This window comes from Cricetulus griseus (assembly GCF_003668045.3).
Source record: "Cricetulus griseus strain 17A/GY chromosome 1 unlocalized genomic scaffold, alternate assembly CriGri-PICRH-1.0 chr1_0, whole genome shotgun sequence".
Lineage (NCBI taxonomy): Eukaryota > Metazoa > Chordata > Mammalia > Rodentia > Cricetidae > Cricetulus > Cricetulus griseus.
In genome coordinates, this window is record NW_023276806.1 from 213,848,063 (window position 1) to 213,865,273 (window position 17,211).

General features: G+C 36.4%; 1 protein-coding gene across 7 annotated transcripts in view; it reads right to left on the reverse strand.

Annotated features, from left to right (window-relative positions):
- The window catches only part of Phf14 (PHD finger protein 14), a 133,091-nt gene that overhangs the window by 6,804 nt on the left and 109,076 nt on the right, over nucleotides 1-17,211 (reverse strand). For 2 of the 7 annotated variants that reach the window (XR_004771561.1, XR_004771559.1), the window contains one exon: nucleotides 10,012-10,231. The exons of 3 other annotated variants lie outside the window; for them this stretch is intronic. The gene's annotated coding sequence lies outside the window, so the exon portion shown is untranslated. Of the gene's footprint in view, nucleotides 1-10,011; nucleotides 10,232-16,880; nucleotides 16,917-17,211 lie in introns of all 7 variants that reach the window. 2 more of the 7 variants (XR_003479966.2, XR_004771560.1) reach the window with 1 other exon arrangement.

Here is a 17,211-nt window from a genome sequence, read left to right on the forward strand (position 1 = left end):
AAAACTGAAGGAATATACTATAAAATTAAAGTAACACTGGATACTCTTAGTAAAAATCAGTTAAGCTAAAACTATCATTCAGAGAATGGAGGACTAGGTTATAAGAGTTCAGTGGCTGAACTCTTATCTAGCACACTGAGCCCCAAGTTCCATCCCTAACATCTCAAAAATAGACGGCACTATTTTACTTGTTCTTCATTCATTCAAACCAAAGACAATAAAAGCAATCATTTTATTCAACCTCAGAAAGATATATTCTTTATTTTAACGACAAGTAAAATAGAAAAGGGAAGTAGGGTATTTCTAACTCCATTTCTGACAACACACAGACACCTCTTTTAAGTATTTTCTCTGCGTCTTACTTTGTGACTCTGGAGCAGAACTTGCAGAATAAGTAAGTTTGCTAAATCTTTAGCCCTCCTGTTACTTTTTCTTAATGGTTACTTTTGATATCATGGACATGGGACAGTTAAAAAATACTTTGGACTTTTCTTTGTGATGTGGGACCAGGAAAGAAAGGCTCTAAGAATTGAAGCAGTCATCTAAGGAGGTGCAATTTAAACTGAAGGAAATGAAATCAATCAGTGGAAGATACAGATACAGCATAAGTAGGATAAAAGAAAGAAAACAGTACAAAATAATATCAATTAAGCTACAGAGGACTCTGAGTATAAGCCCAATTTGCTAAAAATTATAGATAAAAACCACAAATATAAAACCATCATGACTTTAAACACAAGGATTTAAATGATTTTAATATTTGAATTTTTGAGAATTTCATACATGAGTACCATATCTGTATCTTTTCACGCCTTCCTCTATCCTCTTCAAATCCTCTCATGTTCTCCCCCTATTGTCTCTCAAATTCATGGCATCTTCTATAATCTACCTCAAACAATAGTTTAAATTCCTCAAATGATCTATGGAAGCCAAATAACTGTAAATATTTTATATGATAATTCTGTTGTTAAGGAACAACTTAGTATCTACGTAATTAAATACTCTACTAATAGGTTTGAAAATTAATCAATGATTTCAATTCAGAATTTCTTCAGTATATTGTGCCTTTATTAAAGACATTTTAGTTTACACATTGCAAAAGCTACATCAGACTCAAAGATAGTTTTGGGCTAATCTGTTTGTGACTATGATATATATGGGAAACATCTTTCATTTTCTTATACTTTTCCTTGGTCACCAAGTTATTCAAGCTAAAGTGTTTCTAAGGCTGCTTCAGCGAATGATGGTCACAGGGACAAGAGAATGAGATCAATTTCTTCACTAGACTTAAACTGTCTGGAGACAAAAAAAAAAAAAAAACCTCTTTGGATTGTCTTCCAAATATAGAGGTTTTGAAATTCCTTTTTGAAAAGGAAATATGGTAACTTCCTAGTGGAAAAACCTTACAAATACCATGCTAACTGATGGTCAGGTTAGCATCACCAGGAATACATAGGATATATTCCAATGCCAAGTCCTGAGAGTGACTGTAATGCAGGACAGAGAGTTCTTATTAACATACAACTTGCCCAATCATGAGAGCACACTGGAAAACTACAAATGCAGGCCAAGCAATGGTGGCACATGCCTTTAATCCCAGCACTTGGGAGACAGGGAGGCACATCTCTATGAGTTCAAGGCCAACCTGATCTACAGTCAGAGCTCCACAGGGAAGCCCCGTTTCAAAAAAACAAACAAAAAATGCAAATAGAAAGGCATTTTACAAAATAACGGTGTGACAAAGCCATGACACAGTGTAGCATAGGGAATCATCACCAACGGGAAGAGATTAAGAAGACCCAACTGACAAAACAAAAGTGAGCTTGGACTGCATCTTGCCAGAGGAAAAAAAGGCAGGTGTCAGCACTGGTAAAATCGAATGAACACCACCACCATGTCCTTCTGAGTACTGTGCTAAGGTTACTGTTCTATGACTGCTAACTCTTCTCTGGGTTGTTCAAGAGGAGCTGGATAAGAGCACAAGTACTCTCTCTACCACTTTTACAACTCCTTTAAAGTCATCTCAACACAAACACTAGAGGCAAATGAATAGCCAACACTTGAAGTAAAGATTTATGAAGTTACTGTGGAAATAACACTCAGGGCAACTCCTCCTTGAGAGGCCCATGCCCACATGCACGTGTCTTACTCTTTCTCTGATCTACTCTCTTTCTACTAACCTGTATACTTAGTTAATATCTTCACAAAACTCTTAACGCTGGCTCAAAGACAATTCAGTAGTACTCAGATATGAATAAGGAAGCTCAGACATCTCCACAGTATCAACAGCTCATTACAAGCTCTACACTGTAAATCAGTATTTATTGCCTGCCAGAAAATTAAAGTTCTTGAGTAACATTTCACTAATGAAACTGATTATCATGTGTTCATTTCTTATGCTTTAAGAACATGATTTTATTTCTTACAGTTTAGAACATGATTCAACTGTATTGTGACAAATGTAATATGATCAGTTTTTATTGTCAACTGTATTTTCTTTGGCTAGCAGACATTCCCATTAATAATGACATTTTACTTTAATACCTTGAATAGGGTATTTCAAAATGACTGTTATACAGATGAAAAAGGAACTTTCACGTAAACACAGTAACTATCTCTGCATTACTTGAAAATGTTTGCCACCAACTGCTAAAGAACCATCTTTTCTTTTTGTTGCTATTGACTTATAGATTGTTGTATTGACTAAACATTGTTTTTATTTTAGAAGAATCTGGGATATATTTTCACCCTATGGCATCATGTAGGAGAGTTTGTTTTTTTTTCATGATTGATATTGTACAAAATATCAATCAAAATATCAAAATAATATACTTTCCTTTCTCCAAAGATCAATTTCATGCATCTTCAAGATGAGTCATTTTTCAATCTAACATAAACTTTTTTTTATTGACATAAACTCAATATCAAGTGCTAAACCTTTAGAGATAAACTTATTAGGAACCAAATTATAAAAACTTTACTCTCAAATGATCTGACTAAATTGTCTCAAAATACTTATTTCAAGTTGAGTGATATTTTCCCCAGAGTGAGCCCATTAATCTTCATTGTTTTATTAGAAATTAATAGCTCATTAGATTTCCCAGTAACATATCTCCTATGGCACATTAACTTTTTATGGAATAAAAAGAGAATATTCTATTTCAAGAAAAAATTTAAATACTGCCTAGAAAATTACATGCAAAACCCCTGCTATTGTGGCACTTTGTGATCAGGGACAAACATATCAGTTGTATCTTTATCTCCTGAATTTACAGATTATCTCTTTGCTACTGATTTGTTTTAAAATTAAAATTTAAAATCATTTGCTTTAAGTTGTTATTCTAATGAACTCATCTGCCGGATGTATTTAAATGAGTCACATATGTAGGCCAGCTGGCAAGATTCGAGTCACTTATAAAGCTTGTATGACAACGCATCATTTACCCAATAGTTTCTTTAAGCAGTTAATGATTCTATTGGTATAAAGTATTTCTCAACGTTTTATAATCTATAACATAAGACTAGGAAAATATTAGTCCACACAATGAAAATTTCACATATCTCATCTGAAAAGGAAGATATATAAGCCAAACTATACAACAATCCCTGAACAAATACATAACTATGTGGTGACACAATATTTAACTTAAAAATTAAAACAGAAAGTCCCTACCTCTTTAGTCACCAGCACATGAGCTGTTGAAACAATATATTATTCAAAATACTAAGTCACTGAAATTATGATATGTAGCATGTAAAGAAATTATAGGACTAATTGACTTTTAGGAGAAAGATCTAAGGGAAATACCCTATTGTGGTGATTTAAATGACACATTCCCCACAGTCCAGGCATTTCAATACTTGGTCTCCCACTGGCTGTTAGGGATATGTAGCCTTGCTGGTGAAAGTATGCCACTGGGGGACAGGCTTTGTGGTGTCAAAAGACTGATGCCATTTTAAGCTCTCCCCCTCTGTCTCCCTCTCTCTTCTCCTCCCTAGTCAAACAGCACATACAAGGGTTTGATGATATTTTGACCCCAAACACCTACAAACAACAGGTCTGGGGTTGGATAAGCCTATGTGAATCCTGCTTTAGTGTGTGGTGTTGGTGTGACCTCAGAGAAGGCAAGGAGAGTCCCAGATCCAATTTCCTTAGCTGTAAAATGTGAGAAGCCCAACCCCAAAAAATGACTCTGGGGTTAATTAAAATGGAAAAAGGAAAACAAACAAACAAACAAACAAAAAAAAAAAACAGGTACATGCCCAAGTAAGCTCAGCATGCAGGAGCACGGAGCATTGGAAAGGCCAGGGAACTCTGGCCAGAGGTGAAATATTGGGCCGGCCATAAGGGCTGCTTGCTGCTTGTACTTCAGCTTGTCTGAGACACCAAGGGAAAAGGTTAAGAATTTAAGCTTCCTGAGTCGATTTTGCGTTTAAACTCATTCTCTCTGTGGTCTAAGGAAAGGATGGGTAAAAACTGAGGTAGACTATAAATAAAGATGTAAAAAAGCAGGCTCAGGAATGCTGGTAAGTGGGAGTACCGCACATATGACAGAAAAATACCATACGCTGGGATTAGGATCAATGGATCAGTAGTGGGAAACAGAGAATAATTAGCAACGAGGATTTCGCCCTCTCATTACTTTTCCTTCCTTTCTCTTCCTCCCAGCCTCACCTTTCCTTTTATTTTGAGACAGGGTCTCACTCGGTAGTTCTGGTGAACTTGGAGATTCACCTACCTCTTCCTTCCCAGATCAAAAAGGTATGCACCACCATGTCTGGCCTGAGTTTTCTACTTTTAACATCAAAAGGTGGGATTTTAATTGGGGGAAAACTACAGGGAAAGTAAGCTATTAAAATAGAGAAGGAAAAAGAATTCTATTTTTTCAATATTCAGTTTGAGCTGATCTTCAGGGATCCAATAGAGGTATCAGGCCAACATTTGAACAGTTGATAAAATTATGATGTTGGGAGAAGAGGTCAGAGACAATGTCAGAAAACTGGAAGTCCCCAACACAGACATATTCTGAGAGTTAAAATCATCTAGAGACAGATGGGAATAGATGGGGAGTCCAAGGAAAGCAAACCTAAATTCTCAATACAAGGGGAATATGTCCAACACAACTGAGATGCTATTCTTAAGTGTTTAAGAAGTATGCATTAAGTAATAATACAGCTATGCTCACATTCTGTACAAGTATTTAGTTGTCCAACAGAAATCTAAACAGTAGTTAAGTTATAGGGATACACTTTCTGAGTAACGATTAAAGAAATTCTAGGTTTTCAAACTAGTGTACTTGACATTAGCTAAATAGGCATTAGGTCATTAGGTAATGGTATCACTGTGTTAAATCAGATAATGATCTGTTCTGAGAACTTAAGTAGAAAAGCATGAACTATTAACATAACTATTTCAATGCTTTCTTACTTTAAAGATACCTTCTCAAGAAGGAAATGGTGATGCTATCTTGGTTATAAGCTTGCGGGTGAAATGATTTAGATGGTGTTCTTTTCCACATAGTATCAGTATAAGCTCTTTCTTCAAGCAATGAATTATAGCCGATACTTCAAACCTATTCTATCTGAATCTTCTAGCCATGAAAACTGAAAAAGCATAAATATTTATTCTATATAAACCGAGCAGATGCAAGATGCAGATAAAAATGATCCATTATGACACACTGAATAATGGCTATGCATACCACTGTAAGAACAAAAAAGGTCATCAAGTATTGCCACTGGCTTGAAAATCCAAGATGCCTAAAGATGCCAAGTAAACAAAAAATTTGCAGCTTTATGTATTTGGGGTATTATGTATTTGTGCTCTCCAAGTTTCATTAATAAGAAATGTAACACCTAGAGCATATATTGAGAAAATTCAGTAATAATGTAGTAACACATCAAGCTCCCAAACTGAAAATTAATAGCCAGGAGACAGACCTATTTGTTTAATCATCTACTTTATCATAGCCATTTCTGCTATTTAAACATTCAAACTATAGCCCACTAGAATTTAGTAGGTAAGTAAACCTCACAATTGGCCAACTTGAGGAAAATACAATGTGACTATGGAGTTTTGTTCTTCTTAATGAAGCAGCAGTTTTCAATTTTGGCAGGCAACACAGCAAGGAAGAGAAAGTAGTAGAAATTTTAAAAAATGTATCAAATAATGAAGTCATAGAAGCTAAATATTTAAAAATTATAAGGGCTAAAAGCAAACAAGTTCAAACTAGGTTTAAATTTTGAAACATGAAAATACTAACAATGAGGTAGAGATTTGCACCATTGCACTGGTGCAACATAAAACTAATTTCAAATTATAAAATCTGTTTATGTGATTAAACTTTTTGCAGAGACCATATATCCAATCAGGTTTTGATGAGCTGCAAGTAATATAACACAGTGCAAGGTAAATTTAATATCTTATTTTGTATCCAACTAATAAAAATGATTTACTCTTTTGACATATCCCAAGCAATAAAGTGAAAAATCTACACAAAATGTGCACCAAAAGAAATTTTAGTTTTTCCTAGATCATGACTACTTCATTCTGTGTCTATATTAACATACCCAGAAACGTATTAAAAACATATAGACCTATGATTCAGCTGTACAAATAGTCAGCATATCCTGGTCTTGACAAATATATTGATCTAACAAATTGTGAGTACTTATTTAAAGGTGACCCGCAGCAAAGTGGCTGAAATGAACAGAGAAAGGAAGAGGAAACCCAGTGTGTCTATACCATGCATCAATGGATACAAAGCAGGGTTTTGAGACTTCCTGCTCACACTGATACATTAGTATCTTACTAGGAGCATGGAGCTAAGTCATATTCTATGGAAAAACTTACCAAGTCTCCCATATTCTGCAATCATGTGCTTTAAGTTATGTCTCCTATAAAGTCAAGTTACCCACCATACTTCCTATCTTTTCACACTTATTTTTCACTTATTCAAAGGCAAAGACAAAATTCTTGGCACATTCTCTATTTAACTTTTAACATTTTAAATTACAGTACTTTAGGGTTAGTGTTGAAAATGATTCACCATTCATTTAAATACAATTCAACTTGTCTGTGAAAGTGGAAGAACATTTCTGAAAGTTTTGTACATTTTTTTCCTCATGTATTTATCAGCAACTCTACCTTGTATATTCTCTTTTCCCTGAAGAAAACAAAGAATATCTCTAGAGGCTTCACTTGTTGAAAACTTCAAAAAATTCAGACTGAAGGAAAAATGAAATGTTATTTTAGAAATACCTTTCTTAGATTAAAATTACAAAGGGAAAATAACAATCATTTATTTGTGCCTGGATGGGATGATTTGGTTCCAAGTTCACTTAAGTCACTGGTTTCAAACTTCATTTGATAAGAAGTGAAGCTGAAAAAAAGAATCTCAGAAGTGGTATTAGTTTAAATTTTAGTGGCAATGAGACAAATGAAACAGAGGCTAAATGTAAAATTCAGAAGTGAAGCCTGCAAACTGCCAAAGAAAAAAAACACTAAACACTTGCTCCTTTCAGCCCAGGGTGGGGCTGAGGGAGGAGTCACATCTGCAATGCCAGGACTCAAGAAGGATCACAAAAAGACCAGCCTGCACATGGCAAGTGCAGGGGCAGTTTAGGCTTCAGGGTGAGCTAAAGGTCAGCATGGATTGACCTGGACCTCATCTCAACAAACAAAAGGAAAGCTGTTGCTACTAAGACTCAACAGCACTCAAATATTTTTTTTCTAATATACTATGCTGAAACTACAAGTGAAATGTTTTAGCAATGAAATATTTACTATAGTAATGCATATATGATCTATGGCATGAAATATTACTGTTATATTTCATTCTGTTAAGCATTTATTAGCTTTGATCATTATATAATTGGTTTACCTCTATATCTCTACAACATCATAAGAGTTTGACTGAAAAAATTAGTGTTAAGCCCTTTCATTTTTTTTGTTTGTTTGTTTTAATTGAATCTGTTTCTGATAAGATAAAGTTTCTTAAAAGGAAAGGATCTGCCTGACTCAGTTTTTGAAACTTTACAACTCAAGTCTGGCTGGAATAAAGGTGGTGAGTTTGTCTGTGGATAGGGTCAGTCATAGACTGACTATACTTCAAAAATACGTGAAAGAAAAACAATGTTATAAAGAGAATCCCGCCAAAGTTTGGCCTCCACTGGTGGATGTGTCAAAAGGTTGATACAATGTTGAGTTTTCAGTAACTACAAAGTGATCTGAAACCTTATTCCGTATTTGTGGATTCAAGTTGTTTCCTGGCTTTCTAAGAGCTTAATAAACAGTCAAAATGCACCAATACACCAAATCTACTTACTGAACACTAAAAGGCTATTCATGTTGATGTGGCTGAGTGGGAGTGGCCAGCTGCTTGCTGCCTTTGCCCAGCATCAGGACAGTGTTTTATAGATTGTCACTCCAGGAAGAGGTCAAATTTCACAGTTCTAAGTAAGGTTTATATTAAATATATAATTCTTTCACACTGCTATACTGTCAAAAAATGCAAACTGAATCATCATCAGTGGGAATTATCTCTCCTAGCATGTATGGGTTAGAATCCCAATGGGGGAAAAAAGCAGCAAACAGCAGTAACAAATGAATCTATTATTTACTTGTCAGTTATTCCTATGCCCACTCTGTACAGAACACAAAACCGGCTTTGAAAAAAACAGCACAACACCTAATATTAAGGAACTATTAATAAGGCCATACTAAGGAAAAGATCAAGGTTATTTATGCCAGTGTTTAATTGTTTGTTTCCGTCATCACCTCAAACGTTTCTTAAATATTTTCCGCTGAAATTTTAGGACTACAGATGTGGTTTTGATCCATTTGCACACTGTATGTAGAACTGAACTTCATATACATACATACATACATACATATATCGTAACTATTTTCTTGTAACGCTGAGTACAAGGTTAAGAATGACTAAATATAATTTAAGGCAGGGTTAGACAACTTTCAATGCAGAAACGAAAAAACTTCTCCATCCCTATAGCTAATCTTACTTTTAAATGCACTAGTTTATGTACTTTTTTTCTTTAGTGTCCACATCCAACACATTTGTAGTGTATGATCTATAACACACACAGCTAAAAATGACAATTGCACCACTAAAAAGCTCTGGTGTTGCTTTGTTCATTTTCTGGAGACAATCTCAATCTGTAGCCCCTGCCGGAAGTGGAACTCACAGAAATCCTCCTGCTTCAGTCTCTTGAGTTTTAACTTATAGGTGTGAGTCACTATATCCAGTTTACACTTTTTATGATGTTACAATAATAGGAGATGGCAAAATGGCAAAAAACAAAACAACCAAGCAACGGCCCCCTAACCATACCGATCCTCCACTGTCTTTTGAAGAAGGTAAAACAGAACCATGTAAATTGCTTACAGCATCTACCCTCCAGTTCTGAATGCTGACAACAATTCTGAAACCTGGCCTCATTCATAGTACAGAGCACTTTACTAGGGGCGATATATTGTCAGTAACAATGATTAAATATAGTAGAACAAAGAGATGAAATAGCCTACAGGGTCAAAAAGGCTAAAACCTATTTTTCAGTTGATATAAATATGAAGAGCTTGAAAATCTTGCAGCCTGCCTCTGAGAAAGGCACTCGTCATGAAAACACTGGCCTAGTGAGTTACCTAGCAGCCTTTCCGCTACCTACCATAACCTCAGCACTGTGGAAGTCAACAGCTGCTGACGGTAGTCAACCTTATCAAATTGACCTTAATATTATGAAAAACAGAAGGGTTTTAAAATACAGAAAAATGCAAAATAGAACTGATTTCACACAAAAAAAGACAGGAAGCCAGCTTTGACATAACATGATGAGAAATTAATGTTAATGGTGTTACCTACATGAAAAAAAAACCTGCTTACTAATTGTCTCCCTGTCCCTGCCTTCTGTTTTTAAAACCATCTGACTTTAACAACACACATCTGAATGTATCATAAGTTAATTCTTTATCAATTTTCATACATCATCCTTTACCTTGGTCAGCCAGCTGAAAATTATGTAAGCTATAAATTAGCTTTAAACAAGCTTGGAATCAGGCTGGAGCTGGTTTTCGAATTAAAGAGCCTTCAGTATATTACAAGGTGCTGTCATTTTATTACCCCAATCAATTCTGTGTGGCCTGAGGTAGAAGGAAAATGAATGCTGTCTTCATTTGCAATGGGTTTATCTCCTCCAGCAGGCTCTGGAAACATAACTGCAGCAATGAATTGAAAGCTAAGGTTACATTTAACATTGCCAACAGAGAAAATTGTTATTCCTTAACAAAGTTTGACTTACAATGGAAAAAAAAAAGACAAAGAGCATTTCCAATAATAACAGTTAAGCCAATGTAGTATTTAGATAAATTTAAATGGCCTTCAAATTTAAAAAAAAAAAGGTAAAAACACAGGAATTGCCATTCTCAGTGCTTCAGGAGTATTCAACAATTTATTAGTACACATTTCAATTTTAATCTCAATAAAAAACACTTCATTTGTTTTTCTTACAGACAAATGCAGATTATCTAGATACTTATCAGCCTAGCCTCACTCTCCCTAGAGTCTAAACAAGCAAAAGAGCCTCCCAATGCTTGACTAAGTAGACATCCATTTCTGTCTCCATTTTAACAGGAGGAGACTGAGGCAGAGAGATGATCTCACTTGCTTTCTTACCCACTTTTCTCAACAATCTGGTTCTGAGACCACCTTACCACTGAACACACATACTGACTAGCATAGGGGCATCAAGTATATCCAAGAGATTAACTGCTCACTAAGCTGGCATAGTGTTATATATCTGCAATCTCAACACTTGGGAGGCACAGCCAGAATTGATCAGTAATTCAAAATCTCTTTGGCTACATAACCAGTTTGAGGCTAGCTTGGGAAATATGAGATCCTATTTCAAAAACCCAAACAATGACAAAACCAAAACAAGGAATACAGAGTAAGACCAAGATGAGAGACCAGAGTGGTCACCAAATGAATTTAGAGGTGAGTTCCCCAGTGACAATCACAGTTTTCTGTGGCTACTCTCATAGAACTTGGAGAGTAAGAAATGTTTCTGTCTTTGTCAGTATTTATGTAGCTTTGTGCCACTCCACATGACATTGGCATGTTTCCTTCTATAGTATGAGTTTCACAAAATGGTTCCACATGTCTACATTTTAGCACTGAACTAGGTACTAATCACTGGATTTACCAAGTAACAAAATCATTATCTCTGAAGATTTTGATAGACTCAACTAGTAAATGTTGGCAGCCAGAGCATCACTAGCCACTGCTGACAGGGTGGGTCATCATTCTGCCTTTAATAATCTGTGTAAGTTGGTGGTTACCATGAATCTCTAAGCTAATTGGTAATTTTTCATACCAATAAAAAAAATCTATTATTTATTTTGGTTTTTCGAGACAGGTTTCTCTGTGTAACAATCCTGGCTGTCCTAAAACTCACTTTGTAGACCAGGCTGGCCTCAAACTCACAGAGATCCACCTGCCACTGCCTCCCAAGTGCTGGGATTAAAGGCATGTGCCACCACTGCCGGACTAAAGCATTTGGATCAGATTAATATTCTTCTAATTATTTCACTGTATTTGTGCCATTAAAATATATTTAGTAGTTTCTTTGCCTCCTTTTTTATTCTAAAAAGAAAAAAACATGCTTTTTAATTACACACATCAAACAAATATCATTTTAAAAGCCTGCAGAATTTACAATCCCTGCTTGGGGGAGTGGAAACGTGTAACTGAACTAGCTGGGGGAGGCAGTCTAGCTTGTTTGCCAAGCTCTAAGACAAATGAGAGACTGTTCGAAAAAAGAAGGGTGGGGCTCTCAAGGACTGGACATCTGAGGCGGTCCTCTGGCTTTTAGACATGTGCATATGTATTAACACACATATCTTCGTACACAAGCGTCTGCATGCACAGAAAATGACAAGAGGTGAAACAGTGTCTAAACAAATTAGACATTAGCTAGTCCATTGGTGGACTGTTCATCTTAAATTTAGAAAAATTGTGCAAGAAATTTTCTTCTTCATGGATTTAGCCCAACTACAGTGAAGATTTTAAATTCTTACTCATGACAGGAACTTCCTAGGCACTTATCAAAAAATCCCATGTGTGTACAATTAGGACAGTAGATTTAAAGTGTTGCACACAATTAGAAGGTTCAAATAAAGTACAGCAGGGACTGAGGGACTGGACCACAGCTGCAAGAATTAAAAACAAATTGTGTCTAATAAGCCATTTGAAGGAAACTATGACAGCTAGACAGCATTTCACAGAAATACTATAGCATAAACTTTTAGGGTCGAGTTATATATAATTATTTCATTATATTTCAAAATGAAACAGAAGGTTCTGCAGAGTTTATGAATAATGTGTAGATTTTATCGGATAAATTACGTGACACAGGGTAAACATGTAGCATGTCTACAAAGACAAGAAAATACCTGAACACATAAATGGGCTACAGCTTTTTGTACAATTTTGTGTAGAAAACATGTTTTTTTTTCTCAAAGATTAATTATGCTCCTTTAGCCAAACCTGGTATTCTTCACTTCAGGAGTAAAAAATTTAAACTAAATTTCTATTTTAAAAGTATTTGCTATAATCAAGTTATATAGTAACAGAAATGCTGAGTGAACTAGGAAGAAACAGAAATGGCTCTAAAATTAAATCATTTTTAAATTTGCTGAATAGCTATTCTCTTCTTTTCTGCATATTTAGGTCATGGCTGGCACAGATTTATGCTCCAGACATCTTTTGTGCATCAATAAATAGCCCCACGCCTCTGAAGCACGATCCAGGAGCCGTATGACTCAGATATTCCCTTTTGGCAAAATGAAGCTTTCAAAGTAATTTAAAGAACAGCTACTCGGGAAGCAGGACTGTGGAGAAGCAGACAGTTAAAACATTATAAAAGGCGTGTTTAACACCTGGGAACAGAGAAAAACCCTGCCATGAGAGTTTTCAGTCTTGCTTGTAAAGATAACCTGTACACCAATGATGACGGCAAAAAAACCCTTGCTGAATGCCAAAAACCAACAGCCTTACAGAAGAAGCATACAAGAAGTCCAGTCTAGACCTGAAGGTTATAAACTAGGATATAAGCTAGATACTATGGTTTGGACATGTTTTCTTTTTTTTTTCATTTGAGGGTTCCCATGCTAGATGCTTGGCAGTGTTAGTATGTTAGAACAATTAAGGTGTAAGGTCTTCAGGTCATTAACTACCTGGTTCCTAGAGGTAGGTGATGCCATTCTGGTCCTTACTAGTTTCTCATGAGGAGATTGGTACAAGAGAGCAAGTCTGGGTGGCTCTAGAGACTTTATCTTTACTGATTTCTCTCTAGTAAATTCCTTCATCTACCATGAGATTCCTCCACCACAGCTGAAACAATGCCATTGTTATGACACTGACCTCTTATTTTCAAATCAATTCATTCATTTTACACTGACCTCTCTTCTCCTCCCATTCCCTTCTGTCCCCCCATCCCTCTGTCTCCCCACACACCCCCAATCCACTCCTCCTCTGTTTCTGTTTAGGAAAGGGCAGGTCTCCCCTGAGTGTCAATAAAACATGGCATATGAAAATGCAGAAAGACTAAACCCCTCACTCTGTACTAAGGCTGGACAAGGTGATCCAGTATGAAGGGTAGGGTCTCAAAAGCCAGGAAAAGAGTCAGAGACAGGCCCTGTTCCCACTGTTAGGAGTACCACAAGAGGACCAAGCTACACAACTGTCACATATATGCGGAGGGCCTAGGTCAGTCCCATGCTCCCTGGCTGTCCATTCAGTCTCTGTGAGCTCCTATGACCCAGGTTAGTGGATTCTTGAGGTTTTATTTATGGTGTCCTTGGTCCCTCTGGCTCCTACAATCTTTCCTCCCCCTCTTCTGCAGGATTCCCCCAAACTCCACCTAATGTTTGGCTGAGGGTCTCTGCATCTATTTCCATCAGCTGGTGGATGAAGCATCTCTGATGACAATTGGGCTAGGCAGCAATCTGGTCACAGGAGATGGCCAGTTCAGGAGTCTTAGCTGGGGTCATCCCTGTACATTCCTGGGAGATTCCCCTGTGCCAGGTTTTTACCTGAAGACCCTGAACTGATTAAACTGATGGCCAAGAAAATGTCTCTTTATAAAATAACTGGCTCCAAGTATTCTAACAACATAAAAGAATAAATATGCTGGAAATTTAATTTAAAACAATCACTCCCAAAGAGGTATTGGGTAACATGAATACTAAGGGGGAGAAAAGAGAAGAAAAGGGGGACACTGGGGAAGAGAATGAAGTTGAAGGATGGGAGGGGAGGAAGAAGGGAAGAAAGAAGGAGACAGAAGGCTCTCGCTTCCTTTCCGGGATTTTCTGATCTGGAGTATGAAACGTGACTTTTAAAAAATGACTGGAGAAGTGTACAGCATATCTCAATGAGAACAGAAATTTAAATATAGAAAAAAATGAAGTGGATTTTCCCTGGGCTAGAAAAGAAGACCGAAATATAGAAAGGGTCTCACTATGCAGACATTGGACTGGAACTCTAGGGACTAGGCCAGCCTCAAACTTGTAGCCTGCCTCTTTGTCCCTAGTGCTCGGATTAAACGTGTGCACCACTATGCCTGGCCTGCAAAAGGTTTTATAGACTACACAGCACTCTTGCTTCCTATGAAAACTATTTTGTTCATTACCTTAAACTGTCTTGGAGTGGAACAAAGTTGGTTACATTTAAAGGAGTGGCAGGGGAGATACTACAGAGAACTTTAAACTCACTTGTTAAGGAGCCATTTGTTTTTGTGGGCTCTGGCATCTGCCTAACTATATTAACAAAATAAAGTTTAATACCTTAAGCACACAACTTTCTACATGCTACCTATACATCCTGAGAACAGATTTATAAATACAGCTAATAACCTGAATTTATGATTCTGATTTTAAAAGTGTAATAATAAAAATACTATTTGATTTTAAAAGCTGAGAGAACAGTAAACCATTCAAGAACTCAGAAACAGCTCACAAGTGGCTACATATGCCAGGTGAATGCCTATAAACTCAGCTTCCTGCAGGTAGCAGAGAAAGAAGGAGAGCAGGTACTCAAGATCATCCTCAACGAAATAGGAGTTCAAGGTCAGCTAGAGCTGTATGAGATCCTTTCTCAAAGGCAACAATACACACACACACACACACACACACACACACACACACACACACACACACACACACACACACACACACACACCCAAAAAAAGTAAACAGGAAAAAAATAAAGAAGGAAGTGAGAAAAGAACATTCTGCTGACAAAAGCGCCTTGATCCAGCTTGAAGTTTTCAAAGTGAATCTTAAAGAAAGGAAGACAACCAGTTCTTTAAGAATACTGTGAAGAGTTCTCAAGCCCACGAAGCAGTAATCATGTGTAGCTATTGTTTATGGTACATTTACTAAAAGCATAACTTTGATAAGGGTGTAACACTAACATAAACCTTTAAGAAATCTTCAGAGAAAATACTGAGGCTGCATCTTCAGTGATCAGAGATTAGGTTTAACATACAAAAAAGTTCCAAGGAAATAGAGGAACAACATATTTAACCTACAATTTATGGATATGTGAAATCAAAAAAAATGTCACTGTACTGGGACACAGATGTGAATGGGATCAAATGGAAATATCAGATATGGAGTTTTTGCTGACAAAAGATGGGGTCTCAGGCTTTCTACATAGATTACCTGTTACTGCAGCATGCTTACAATTTAAAACAATATGATTTCTGAGTTTCGTCTTATGTTCACATCACTTAGATCTTTCCCTACTATTCCTATTAAGATGTGACAAAACCATTGCTTAAAGCATGAGCTACTAAGGAACTCAGAGGACTACCATTCTATATTTAACATAAAATATAAATTACTGATGTGATAAATGTCAGCCTTTCAGAAGTAATATAAATACATTTAGAAAGAGATGTGATAGGATAACATGTAATTTTAGTAGGTAAGCTTCTGTAAGGCAAAGGACACAGTCAACAAGACTAAACAGCAGCCCACAGAATGGGAAAAGATCTTCACCAACCCCACATCTGACAGAGGGCTCATTTCCAAAGTATACACAGAACTCAAGAAGCTTGTCACCAAAACACCAAATAATTCAACTAAAAAGTAGAGTACAGAACTAAACAGAGAATTCTCAATAGAGGAATCTAAACTGGCTGAAAGACACTTAAGAAAGTGCTCAACATCCTTAGCCATCAGGGAAATGCAAATCAAAGATATCATCTTACACCTGTCAGAATGGCTAAAATCAAAAACACCAATGACAGTTTATGCTGGAGAGGATGTGGAAAAAGGAGAACACTTCTCCACTGCTGTTGGGAGTGTAAACTTGTACAGCTACTTTGGAAATCAGTATGGTGGTTCCTCAGGCAAATGGGAATCACTCTACCTAAAGATGCAGCAATTCCACTCTTAGGCATATATCCAAAAGATGCACATTCATACAACAAGGACATCTGTTCAACCGTGTTCATAGCAGCATTATTTGTAATAGCCAGAACCTGGAAGCAACCTAGATGGTCTCAACCGAAGAATGGATACAGAAAATGTTGTACATATACACAATGGAATACTGCTCAGTGGGAAACACACACAAACACACACACACACACACACACACACACACACACACACACACACACACACACACACACACTAGAATCTTGAAATTCGCAGGCAAATGGATGGAACTAGAAAAAACCACCCTAAGTGAGGTAACCCAGAAAGACAAACATGGTATGTTAAAAACATATCTTTTTCTTTCCTTTTTTAAAAGAAATTTTTACACATCTTGAATGATAAAAGGTAAGTCAAAACTCACCAAAGATTCGAGAAGAGCATTCGTAAGGTCTAATCACTGTGTAGAAATGCCAGAACAACCATGTCAGGGCGGTGAAGTGGTACTTTACATGAAAATTATTTCTCTTTCAGCCATCTACATTCAGAAACTTAAAATACAACCTGTACTCATATAAAATCCCAGAGGACATATGAATAGTTAAAGTATTAAAAAGTCCTTTTTATGGGTCAGTTATAAGCTTCAAATTTAAAAGAACTTTTAAGGATACATCATTTTAATTTTATAATTTTCATAAATCCTCACAACACGTAAAATTCAGACATTCAATCTCCCATATTACTGAGTTCAATTA